This window comes from Manihot esculenta, chromosome 14, assembly GCF_001659605.2.
Source record: "Manihot esculenta cultivar AM560-2 chromosome 14, M.esculenta_v8, whole genome shotgun sequence".
Classification (NCBI taxonomy): domain Eukaryota; kingdom Viridiplantae; phylum Streptophyta; class Magnoliopsida; order Malpighiales; family Euphorbiaceae; genus Manihot; species Manihot esculenta.
In genome coordinates this window covers 27279883-27291730 of record NC_035174.2, presented here as the reverse complement: position 1 = coordinate 27291730, position 11848 = coordinate 27279883, and the positions used below count along the sequence as shown (strand labels likewise).

The following is an 11848-nucleotide window of genomic DNA, read 5'->3' as shown; positions in this document are numbered from 1 at the left end:
CTTGGAAAAATTGTAGGAAGCCCCAAGTATTTATTTAAACCCTCTAACTCCTTAATTTGCAAGATTTGGGAGATGTCCGAGCGAATAGTTCCAGGTGTATTACGGCTAAAAATATAGTACTAGATTTATGGAGGTTAATGGTCTGATGGCTTGCTTTTGAATAACATTGGAGTATTCGCTTGAGCATCTCCGCTTCTCTAAGAGATCCTCTAGTAAAAATTATGAAATCATTTGCAAATAGGAGGTGAGAAATAAAAAGGCCCCAATGGGAGATGGCAATACCTTGCAGAGAAGAGGACTTCAATTTATGAGATAAGCCTTCCATACAAATGAGAAAGAGGAAAGGTGATAGAGGGTCCCCTGTCTAAGGCCTCTAGATGGCTTGATTGAGCCCACCTTTTGGCCATTTAATTGCAGAGAATATGAGACAGATGTGACACATGAATAATCCATCGAATCCATTTTGAATCAAACCCAAAGCATCTAAGCATGTGTTTTAGAAAAGCCCATTCGATAGTATCATATACCTTGTTGATGTCAAGTTTAGTAGCCATTCCATAATTCATTCCCCTCTTCTGGTTCTTCGGATTGTGAAAGATCTCATGACAAAGGAGAACATTGTCTGAAATTAACCGATCCTTTGTAAAGACACTTTGTTCAGCACCGATTAAATAATTCATGAAGGGTTGGAGCCTCATAGTCAAAACTTTAGAGATTATCTTGTAAAGTACATTGTTGAGTGCTATGGGGCGTAAATCTTTCATTGTTTGCACATTCTTCACCTTTGAAATGAGAGTGATCAGTGTATGGCTCACACCGCAGAGAAGACGCCCATTATAAAAAAATTCAGTAATAGCACTACACACATCATCCCCAATAGTATCCCAATAGTTCTAGAAGAATAGTCCTGTGAGCCCATCATTGCCAGGTGCCTTTGAAGGATTAATTGAGAAGGTTGCCCTTCTAATCTCTTCCTTGGAGATAGGTTTTGTAAGCTTTGAATTCATAAGGGAAGAGACTCTAGGAACCATACCTTCTGTGATAACATGAATATCAACTAGCCTAGAGTAGGTGTACAGGCTATTAAATAATGGACGGAAACATTCGTAATGTCATTAAAGGAGGAAGTCCACCGACCCCTCTCATCTTGAATTTTCAAAATATGGTTCCTCCGTCGCCTTTGAATAACTTTGTATGGAAAAAGGTGGTGTTTTTATCTCCCGCTTTGAGCCAATCCAAACACGCCTTTTGAGACCAAAATAGATCCTCCTTAAGCACTTCATCAGTTAGATCTTTCTCAAGCTTCCTCACCTCAATCCCATTCTAGCTTGCAACATCTTTTTTGACATTCTGAAGTTGTTGTTTTATCTGAGCTATGCGATTGCTACTATTTTGGTGGTTCTGTTTGTTCCACTTTGACTATAGTATGTCTACAATTCTTGAGCTTTGTAAAGACAGAGAATATTTTAAAACCTAACACCTCATTCTTCCATGAATTTGAAATGATCTCCTGAACATGCTGGTCATTCTTCCATCGCCCATAAAAAATAAATCTACTTCTTAGTCTGTGTACCGAGGGCTCGAGGTTAAGAAGGATTAGTCTATGGTTAGAGCCCAAGTCGTCCAGACGAAATTCAATAACATTTTGGAAAAGGGATAACTAAGAAGCTATAACAAGGCATCTGTCTAGTCTCTCTTCAATATGGTGTCTCCCATTCCTTCTATTATTCCATGTCATAGTCAGGCCTTTAAAACCCAAGTCAATTAGAGCCAGTCATTAATGAAATTCCTGAAGGGAAGGTAACTAGCATTGGAAATATGGTTGCCACCCTCTTTCTCCCATGACCTCATGGTACTGTTGAAATCACCGATGAAAGCTAAATTAGCATCGAAGTTCATTTTGTAATTTGAGAGAAAATTAAACTGAGCATTACGAGTCTCATCCACACTACTAAAGTACACAAAAACTATATCTATATTAGTATTAACAGATGGGATAAAGATACAAGCATGTATGAAAAACTCCCCAACATTCACAATTGATATTGCAGTCCCATCTTTCCAGGCCAAAGCTAAACCACCTGCTCGACCAATCGGATTCATAATACAAAAATCACAAGAGCCGCAATTGTTCATTTTTCTACGGACAAAAGCCTTTTTATTCTTCGTCTCTATGATGAAGACTATATCATGGGAATGGGAATGGATAATCCCTTTAAGGTGGTGGAATGTTAAGGGATTCCTCATACCCTGACAGTTCTAACTCAAGGTCTTCATTGATCAGATTGGGGCCACTTTTGGCTGGCTATCCCTACTGTCTCAGCATTAGTGTTTAGCAAGTAAAATTTCTTCATTCTCTGTCCTTGATTAGGAACTTCTCTTAGTCTCTTGCCATTTGCAAATCCAGATCTTGAAGGTCTTATCTTCGTTACTCCCATTGTTTCTTCTAAGATATCTTGTATAATAACTGAAGAAGTTCCCATAGTATGTGCTCAAGCTCTCCTTTTTTTAATTCCTCTGGATCCAGAAAAATTCTCTTCGGAATTCTTTGTTTCGCCACTTGCTTCCTTTGTTGGTCTTGAGCTCTTCAAGCTAGGAAGAAAGAGATACACTGCTAACTCAATGAGCTTATCCAGAGGCAAGAGTGTTGTGGGCTCTAGAAGATTACTGGGTATATTGAGAGGGGTTAGATAAGATGAGAAAACCTTCTTGCATGGAGCCTAATTTTTATCACCAAGCCCACTAAGGTCCACTGGGCTTCCACCAATTAGTTGGTTCATGCATGTCCACTAGGCTTGATTGGGTGGGCCTTAAATATGTGAGCCTCTCTTCAGTTTCAGTAGTGTAAAAGGAATCTTGAGCTTGCCCGTGTTTTAATGTTTCTTGTGTCTCCTCTGATACCTTGATTAGCTTCTGGGCGATCGCCTGTTGGAAGTAGAAAGCTAAGTATGAAAACTTTTGCAAGATCTCCTTTGTGTTGACTCTTGGCATACCTATTGAGGCCAAATATTCTGCAAACAAGTATGAGATTTTATCTGTTGTATACCTCTATTCTTCCATGGCTGGCACAGGGCTCAACGCTGTCACATCTTTTGATATTTCATCAGAAGAGTAAAGAACATAAGAGCTTTTATCTATGTGGTGGTTTATCTTTAAAAAGGAAGGATCTCTATGTGTTGGCTGCTCACCAGTGCATCAGATTCCCAGCGGTGGTGGTAGTTCAGCAGAATGGATAGATTCCGGTGAGAGTTTTTCAGGTGTGAGCTTTGAGGTTGGGGATGGGTGTGGAGAAAAAGGAGTGGTGGTTACATTGGGATGAGATGAGTTTTCAACTTCCAAAGCATTAAGGGTGATTGTCTTTGGAATAAAGCAAGAAGGAGTTGAAAGAGATAGTAAAGAAAAATTTTGAGAATCACTGAGGATTTTGGTTGGAGCTGGGTATATGTCTTGAACTAGTAAGGTTAGGGTTTCTGAGGGAGTGTTAGCATGGCTGAGGATGCTCAGTAGGGAAGATGAGTTTGTGTACTAGTTTTCAAACATGTTTAAAGAGATTGGTCTTAAGCTAAGGACCAAATTTAGTTTTGTTAGTCTCTGGATTTTATTCCTGTTCCGACGTCTCCATCTTGGGGAAATCTCTGCTAAGGTGGCCCATAACTCCACAACTATAGCAAATGTCCAGTAGCTTCTCATACTTTAAATTCACCCAATTCTTCTTTCCGCTTGCAGTAGAATAATGAAAACTTGGAACAATGGGTTTCTCAATCTTTATATGTGTTTTGAAGAGGAGGAACATAGGGTTCTCGATCGCTCCCTCCAAGGACAGATCAACCTCAACAAGTTCCCCAATCAGCCACCCAATTTGTTGGGTATTTTCTTTATTTATCATATTCAGAGAAAGGCCATGTGCTTGAACTCATATTGGGGTAGAGCCAAAATTAATCTCATGAAAAGAGAGGTCTGGAGGCCACTCCTATAAAAGAAGTAATTGGTTCTACACACACCATGGTCTGTTGTTTAAGACATTGCCTGCATCTATCTCATGACTGAAGGTAAATATGAACAAATTATTTCTCCTAGAGTGAATAGTAAAATCCAATCTTATTTCCATAATTTTTGCAGAGCTGCTTTTAGGGCAGCACCACTAAGGTTCGTCGGAGAGATGAGCTTGCCAACTAAAATCCTGTGATGTTGGTTCATTTGGCACTGAAAATTGGAGGATAACTTAGGAACTTGATCTACACCGTTGAGATTCATTGCTTTGTCGATGATCTTTGAGACATTCTGTTCGTAATCTGCAGTCCTTAATAAATTGAACCTTCAAAAGTTAATGACAATAATCCATGAATTTTATATTGTTCTACTTTTCAAAAAAAAAAAAAAGTAAAAATACATGAATTTAATTAGAGTTATTGATGACCGCTGGATTTCCCTACCCCCAATCCTGAGCTTAGATTACGGCCACGGCCCATGAAAGGAAGGCCCGCACGCCCTCTCAAGTAAAACAAGCCCGGATCATCAGACTCCTGAGGCCGGACTCCACCAGATTCTTCCTCATCGAGATCGGCCCAGCCCGTATAACCTCCCCACGGATTCCTTCTCCTCCTGGGTTCATCGTCCAGCCCAGCTCTCGGCCCAGCCCAGAATCCAGAACGAGACTCGTCATACAGCCTGGCAGATCCGCTCAAGTGTACGCACGGAGGAGAATCAAAAGCCGTTACGCATGGAGCAGGCGCCTGATACCCTCGTACGCCCATATCTGTATGGCAGAGACTCGTGGTCCAATCATGGGAGAGCCGTTATACGTCACCAGCAAGCAGGAAGAAAAGGATAAAAGGGATACCCCTCTAGAGAGATACGCCAAGTTTTATTCTTCAATACACACCCTTGTAAAACCCTATTCTATTGGATCTCAGATCATCAATTGGCGCCGTCTGTGGGAAAACGACGGAGATCTTTTCATCACCGGAGTTTTCACTCTTAACAAAACCCACTGAGATCCACGATGGCTAATCACCAGGAGAGTAACCTTAACGTCCCAAATGACCTAAGCTCTGCCCAAGATGGGCAACAATTCTCATTTTCTAGTCCTACGACATTCAACAACCAAACGCCTGTTCCTCTTAATCCCTCGCCAAGTTTGGCAGGGAATACTCCCACTGTTACCCTGTCTAACCAGGATCTTCAAAACATGGCTTTCCAGTTACAAAATACCGCCCACTGGTTGGGGCAGATAATGCAACAGAGAGGCCTCAGCACCCCAGTAAATACACTCCCGGTTGTAGAGGAACCTCAGACCAATGACCCCCGACCTGTACCTGACCGTCTTCAAACCAGCAGCCGCGATACTGGAGAAAGAGGGAGAAGAGCCGGGGAAGAGGAAGAACCGGAGGCCCAAATCCATGCGAGGAGGGCGAGAGAGATGATAGAAAATGAGGAGGTGGATAACTATTCAGCCGAAACAACCAGGTGGACGGAAACTGAAGCAGAGGAGGAGGAGTACCACCTGGAGAAAAAACCCAACCCGGAAGACGAGAAGGTGGACCAAAAGTTGAAGAGATTGAGAGAACAGCTCTTAGCCGAGCTAGGTAAGAAAGACCAAAGCCAAACCTCTTTACCTACTTCTTCCCCTTTCTCAAAGTGGGTGCAGCAAGAGACTGTCCCTAAGAAGTTTATGATGCCATCAATGGCGGCCTATGACGGAGCTGGCAACCCGAGGGAGCACGTCATGAACTATAAGACCTTCATGGAGTTGCAAACTCTGTCAGATGCCTTAATGTGTAAAGTGTTTCCAACGACACTCTCGGGACCAGCGCAGGCGTGGTTCAACAGCCTTGAGGCCGAAAGTATCAGAAGTTTCGGAGACTTAGCCACTCGCTTCATCAGTCGATTCATAGTCGGGGTGCCAGCAGAGAGGAAGACGAGCTACTTGGAGACAGTAAGACAGAGAGGGGGCGAATCACTCAGAGAGTATGTCGCTCGTTTCAATACGGAGGCCCTGCAGATTCCCGAGCTCGATGAAGGAAGGACGGTAGAGGCCATGCAAAAGGGAACGACCTCTGCCGAGTTCTTCGGTTCCTTAAGCAGGAAGCCTCCGACCTCCCTGGCCGAGCTGATGAAGAGAGCGGAGAAGTATATAAGGCAGGATGACGCCTTAGTAACAAGCCGATTTGCCAAAGGGATGACAGGAAAAGAAAAAGCCTCAGAAGAAAGGAGGCCGGAGAAACATGAAAAGAAACACGGCAAGAGGCCCGAGCCGTACAAGCAGGCCTGGGAGCGAAGGGATCAAAGGCCTCCCCCTCCACGGGTCCATGAGCCAAGATTGCCTCCCCCTTGGGTCCCTGAGAAGCCGACTCCACTAAATGCGTCCAGAGCCGAGGTGCTCATGGCTGTCCAAGATAAGGAATTCCTCCAGTGGCCCCAACCTATGAAGTCAGAAGCAGACCAGCGGAATCCTGACAAATATTGTCAATATCATCGGACGCATGGCCACGATACCAACAACTGCTTCCAGTTGATAGCAGAGATCGAGAGGTTGATAAAGAGGGGGCATCTCAAGAACTTCGTGAAGAGGGATGTATCAGGCTAGAGATCCCATTATGCAGAATTACCTAGCTAAAGTAAAAACTTTAGAAGCCGAGCTCACAAGTCGAGGAGTAACCATCAGATTTCAGAGAATACCCCGAGAGGAAAACGAGGAAGCAGATCTGCTTAGCCGATTATCCAAAGAAGAATTGGAACAGCTTCCCGATGAAGTGTACATACAACATGTCCATATACCTGCTTTTAATAAAACTAACACAATATTGCAGGTAGAAAAGAACCCGACTTGGATGACCCCTTACTTAGAATACCTGGAGAAAGGTAAACTCCCCGAGGATAAAGATGAAGCCAAAAAGATAGCAGCTCGTGCCGCTAACTACCAAGCAATAAGGGGGACCTTATACAGAAAAGGAAAGTCCAGTCCGTGGCTCCGATGCGTGAGCCCGGAAGAGGCTACGAAGGTGATGGAAGAAATACATAGAGGCATGTGTGGAGCCCACAAGGGAGGAGGGACATTAGCTAATAAAGTATTCAGGCAAGGGTATTATTGGCCCACTGTTAAAAAAGAAGCAGAAGAGTTCGTCCGAAGATGCGACGTATGCCAGAGATTTGCTAATGCCATCAAAACTCCAGCCACTCCTCAAGCCAGCATATCCAGTCCATGGCCTTTCTCGCAATGGGGAATTGACATCCTGGGACCTTTCCCCAAGACTATGGGGCAGAGGAAATTTGTAGTGGTGGCTGTAGAGTACTTCTCAAAATGGCCAGAGGCGGAAGCAATAGCCACAATTACAGCTCGAAAGATGATAGATTTTGTGTGGGGACATATCATCTGCAGATTTGGTGTACCCAGAGTGCTTATTTCAGATAATGGCAGACAGTTTGATTGCAGCACCTTTAGAGCTTTCACAACGAACATGGGTATCTGGCATAAATTCTCCTCTGTGGCTCATCCTCAAACTAACGGCCAAACAGAGGTCACCAACAGAGCCATCCTACAAGGATTAAAAAAGCGGCTAGATGGGGCAAAGGCAAATTGGGCAGAAGAGCTCAACAGCATCCTGTGGGCACTCCGAACCACCCCTAGAGCACCCACTAAAGAAACGCCCTTTGCACTTGCCTATGGTACAGAGGCCGTAGTCCCAGTTGAGTTGCAGATTCCTAATCATCGAGTCCAATTTGCTAGTGAGAGCTCTAACGACGACAAGCTAAGAAGCAACCTGGATGCCCTTGAGGAAATCAGGGAAGAAGCTCAAACCTGAACTGCCGCCTATCAACAACGGGCAGCACGATACTACAACCAAAAGGTCAGAGAAAGAAGCTTGAAAGTGGGAGACCTGGCCTTAAGAAACCTGGAAGCCACAGGAAAAAGGGAGGCAGCTGGCAAGCTAGTACCGACCTGGGAGGGCCCGTTCAAGGTAACAAAAGTAGTCCGGCCAGGAGTATACCGAATTGAAGATATGCAAGGGAACCATGAGCCCCACGCTTGGAATATTCAACACCTAAAGAGGTATTTCCCCTGATATAGTTGTAAAGAAAAACATTGTATTATGATAAATATGAAGGAAACAAATTGTTTACACAATAAGATTATCTTTATGAATAAAACTCCTCCATGACAAAGAAAGAACAGGGCTCGGAGAGACCCCTTAGAGGAACAAGACCTCAGGGAGGTAGGTGTACAGGATCCCCTAAATTTCCTAACACCATGAACCAAACTGAGAAGACAAACAGTCGGCGGGGCCCCGAGGTCACCCCGGAACAAAAACGACCAGGATCTCGTGAGATCTCCTGGAGCACAAACAGCCGGCGGGGCCCCGAGGTCACCCCGGAATAAAAACGACCAGGATCTCGTGAGATCTCCTGGAGCACAAACAACCGGCGGGGCCCCGAGGTCACCCAGGAACAAAAACGACCAGGATCTTGTGAGATCTCCTGGAGTACAAACAACCGGCGGGGCCCCGAGGTCACCCCGGAACAAAAACGACCAGGATCTCGTGAGATCTCCTGGAGCACAAACAGTCGGCGGGGCCCCGAGGTCACCCCGGAATAAAAACGACCAGGATCTCGTGAGATCTCCTGGAGCACAAACAGTCGGCGGGGCCCCGAGGTCACCCCGGAACAAAAATAGCCAGGATCTCGTAAGATCTCTTGGAACACAAACAACCGGCGAGGCCCCGAGGCCATCCCGTAAAAATAAAAGAAGACCGGGATCCCCTAAGAACTCCCGGGAAAACAAAGCAAAAACAGCTGATGAAGGCCTTAAGGCCATCCTTAAGCAAAAAATTCCCCATATCATATGCAGGGACAATTCATAAAAATACAGTTCCGACCTCACAGAAAGATGAGTCCAAAGGCATCAAAGAAAGGTCAAACTCCGATCTCCCGAAGGAGCTCGGAGCACCATAGCCAAAAGGCACTAAACTTAAAAAGTGATCGCTGACGCTAAGCTAGCTCAGCTTACAAAGAGGTCTAGACAGCAAATAGCCGGGAAAACACCCAGGGGTATGAGAAGCATCACAGGCCATAGGTGTAAAAAAGCCTAAGTGAAGAGTGAAGAGCCGAGCTCTCAGCTCGGATAAAAAAAAAAAAAAAAAAAGGGACCGTGCTCATAACTCGAGTCAGTTCGCCATAAATAGACATCCGAGCTCACAACCAAGGAAAAAGGAAAAAATTATTTAAAATAAGCCCCCACAAACATATACAGAGTTTAAGGATTTACCCCCTCAACACTCATGTAATGAAAGGTTGAGGAGGCAAAGGGGCAACTTGGGAAAAAAGGGAGCCCAGCTAAGTACCATTAAAAGGTATGTGATCGGACTTCTCATAAGCTCAGACAATTAGCTGAGAACCGAGCTCATAACTAAAGGCTAGTTTAGTTCGGAAAAAACTTATACAGTGTAAATATTACAACTACGAAAAGAAGAGATAAATTCCAAGATATATGAAAAACAATAAGTAATTCAAGTAACAAGAAATTAAAATTCCATTGAGAAAAATGGCTATTACAATCTATTTATCTGCGGAGGTTGAAGGGAAAATAGTCCTTAAGGGACTTACATTTTTAAGAACATCCTCGCCTACACTATTTTTATTTACAATCATATCTGAAGGAAGCCCGGTATCCTTTGGGTCAGATTTCTCCATATCAACAACCGGGGCAATCTCCAACCCTGGGTCGAGGTCTTCCCCTTCAAAATCGGGGTCGCCTCCTTCAGATTCAGGGACTTCTATGTCCTCCCCATCCGGCTCGGATTCTTCTTCAGAAGACACAGCTAACGAGCCTACAACGCGACAATCACCTCTAGGCATAGGGAAATCATCTTCCCCATATAACACCGGCTCGCCATCAGAGTCCACTTCGGCCATACGAAGCTTTTCCAGAGGAGTATCAGGAGCATGTCTAGCTTCCCTTATGCCGCGATTGTAGCCAGTTACGTACATGCGGAAGGCCTTCTGAAGAACAACAGCTTTCATGTCTGCAGAGGCTTTATATTCATCAAGATGTGATTCACAGGCCTCAGCTATAAATGCCTTCAACTCAGGGGAATCCTTGTAGTCTTGAAGGTAAGCTTCACAGGCCTGCTCAATCTTTCTTTTCAGCTCCTCCGACTCCTGATACTCCGCTAGACATTTCTCGCGTTCTAGCTGGACTTTGCTTTCAGCGTGTTTCACTACCTCGAGCAGGGCTGAACATTTACGTTCCAAAGTCCTGACTTCATGGTTAAGCTGTTGATGGCGAAGTTGGAATTCCTCCACCGATGAAGCCAGGTCTCTGATACGTTCAGAACTCGTGCTCAGCTCCTGCTCAAGGACTTCCACCCGAGCTAGGGCTTTCTCTTTCTGAACGTTCACCTCATTCAGGTGAACCTGAAGTCCTTCAGAATCAGCCTTTAAGGCTTCATATTGGCGTTGGACCTCATTTCTTTGATTCATAGCCTCGTCTCTTTCCCGAAGAGCTTCCGTCATAGAGGACAGCTGCTTTAAAACTCCTTCACAACGAACTTCCACGGCAGCCATCCTCTCATCAGACTCCTTAAGAACCCTGCGAGTACGAGATAACTCTACTTCCAGGGACTTGGCGTGCTCCTCTGTCTCAGTTGCCTTTCCTTCAGCTCTTTTAAGGGCCTCCAACGCAAAATGCAACTCCGCCTGGAGGGATTGGGTATGCTCTCGGGCAGCTAAGAGATTGCCTCTGGCATCGCTGGTGGCAGATATATTCTCCTCCAAGCGCGCGTCTTCAATCCGGCGATCCACAGACTCCCGGATAGAGTGGTCCCGAGCGTCCACCTCCATAAAGAGGCCCGTCACCTAACACAAAAGAACAACCGATTAAAAGAAAGAAATAAAGAAAACCAAAAGAGAAATGGAAAAATAGCTTACCATCAGAAGCATCTCCCTGATTGTATTCCCGAGCTCCTCACGAGATCGAGATCGGAAGGATGCTTGTTCCTTGGTAGAACTGGCTAAAAGACCAGTAAGGGCAAGTAGACGTGGATCCGAGGCCTCTGTGGTTCCACCGAACATTTGTTTCCTAAGAAGTTCGGCGACAGCACTGGCCGGAGATTGAGAGGTGATATTCGCCGCATTCAGAGTATCGTTGTCAGGAGAAGACAACAGAGGTACAATAGGAACATTCTTCTCCTTCCCAATAGAAGGAAGGGCTGGAGAAGATCCTTTGGCAGCCCTGGATTTCTTCCGAGCAGGAGGCGGGGCAGACATCTCAGGAGGGGCTGGACGCTTGTCCCCAGTCTTCTCTATGATGCCTCCAGACCCAGACCCGGTCTTCGCAGGGGCAGCGACATCTGTGATAGGGACCTCTGGGACTTTGTCCTCTATAAGAACGATCTCTTTACCCTTCCCAGAAGCCTCCTTATCTTCAGTAATGGGGGACCTAAATTTCCCCCTGACACCTCTTCAGAAGAATGAGCAAGACCCAACTGCGCTTGTTCAACGACCTCGGTCTACTCCATGATGGCAGAGAAATTTCCCTCACGCCCTCTGAAGAAGCTTGAGCGGACTTAGGCTCTTCAATAGGCTTAATAGTCAAGGCCGACTTGCCACGACTGGATAGCCGAGATGATTTGGTGCCGCGGGAGCTCGGCTTAGGATCTCGGGAGGAAGCCTTGGCAGGAGGTCGGCTAACTTTCTTGGAAGAAGCAACTTGAGCCACCTCTGCAGCGACCTCAGGCACTGAACGCCTAGCCCGAAGGGCATCGAAAATGGCATGCATATTATCCCGAGACAGGACTAAGTTCTTCGGATACTTGATCTCTTCCATTTTAACGTCAGAAGCTGCAAAAACACG

The 11848-nt window shown here is 45.3% G+C and overlaps 1 protein-coding gene across 1 annotated transcript in view; it reads left to right on the top strand.

Annotated features, from left to right (window-relative positions):
* The first annotated feature begins 3778 nt into the window (after positions 1–3778).
* LOC110599731 (chaperone protein dnaJ A6, chloroplastic) overlaps positions 3779–11848 on the top strand; it is a 28893-nt gene continuing 20823 nt past the window's right edge. The window contains exon 1 of the mRNA XM_021736293.2: positions 3779–4049. The gene's annotated coding sequence lies outside the window, so the exon portion shown is untranslated. The remainder of the gene's footprint in view (positions 4050–11848) is intronic.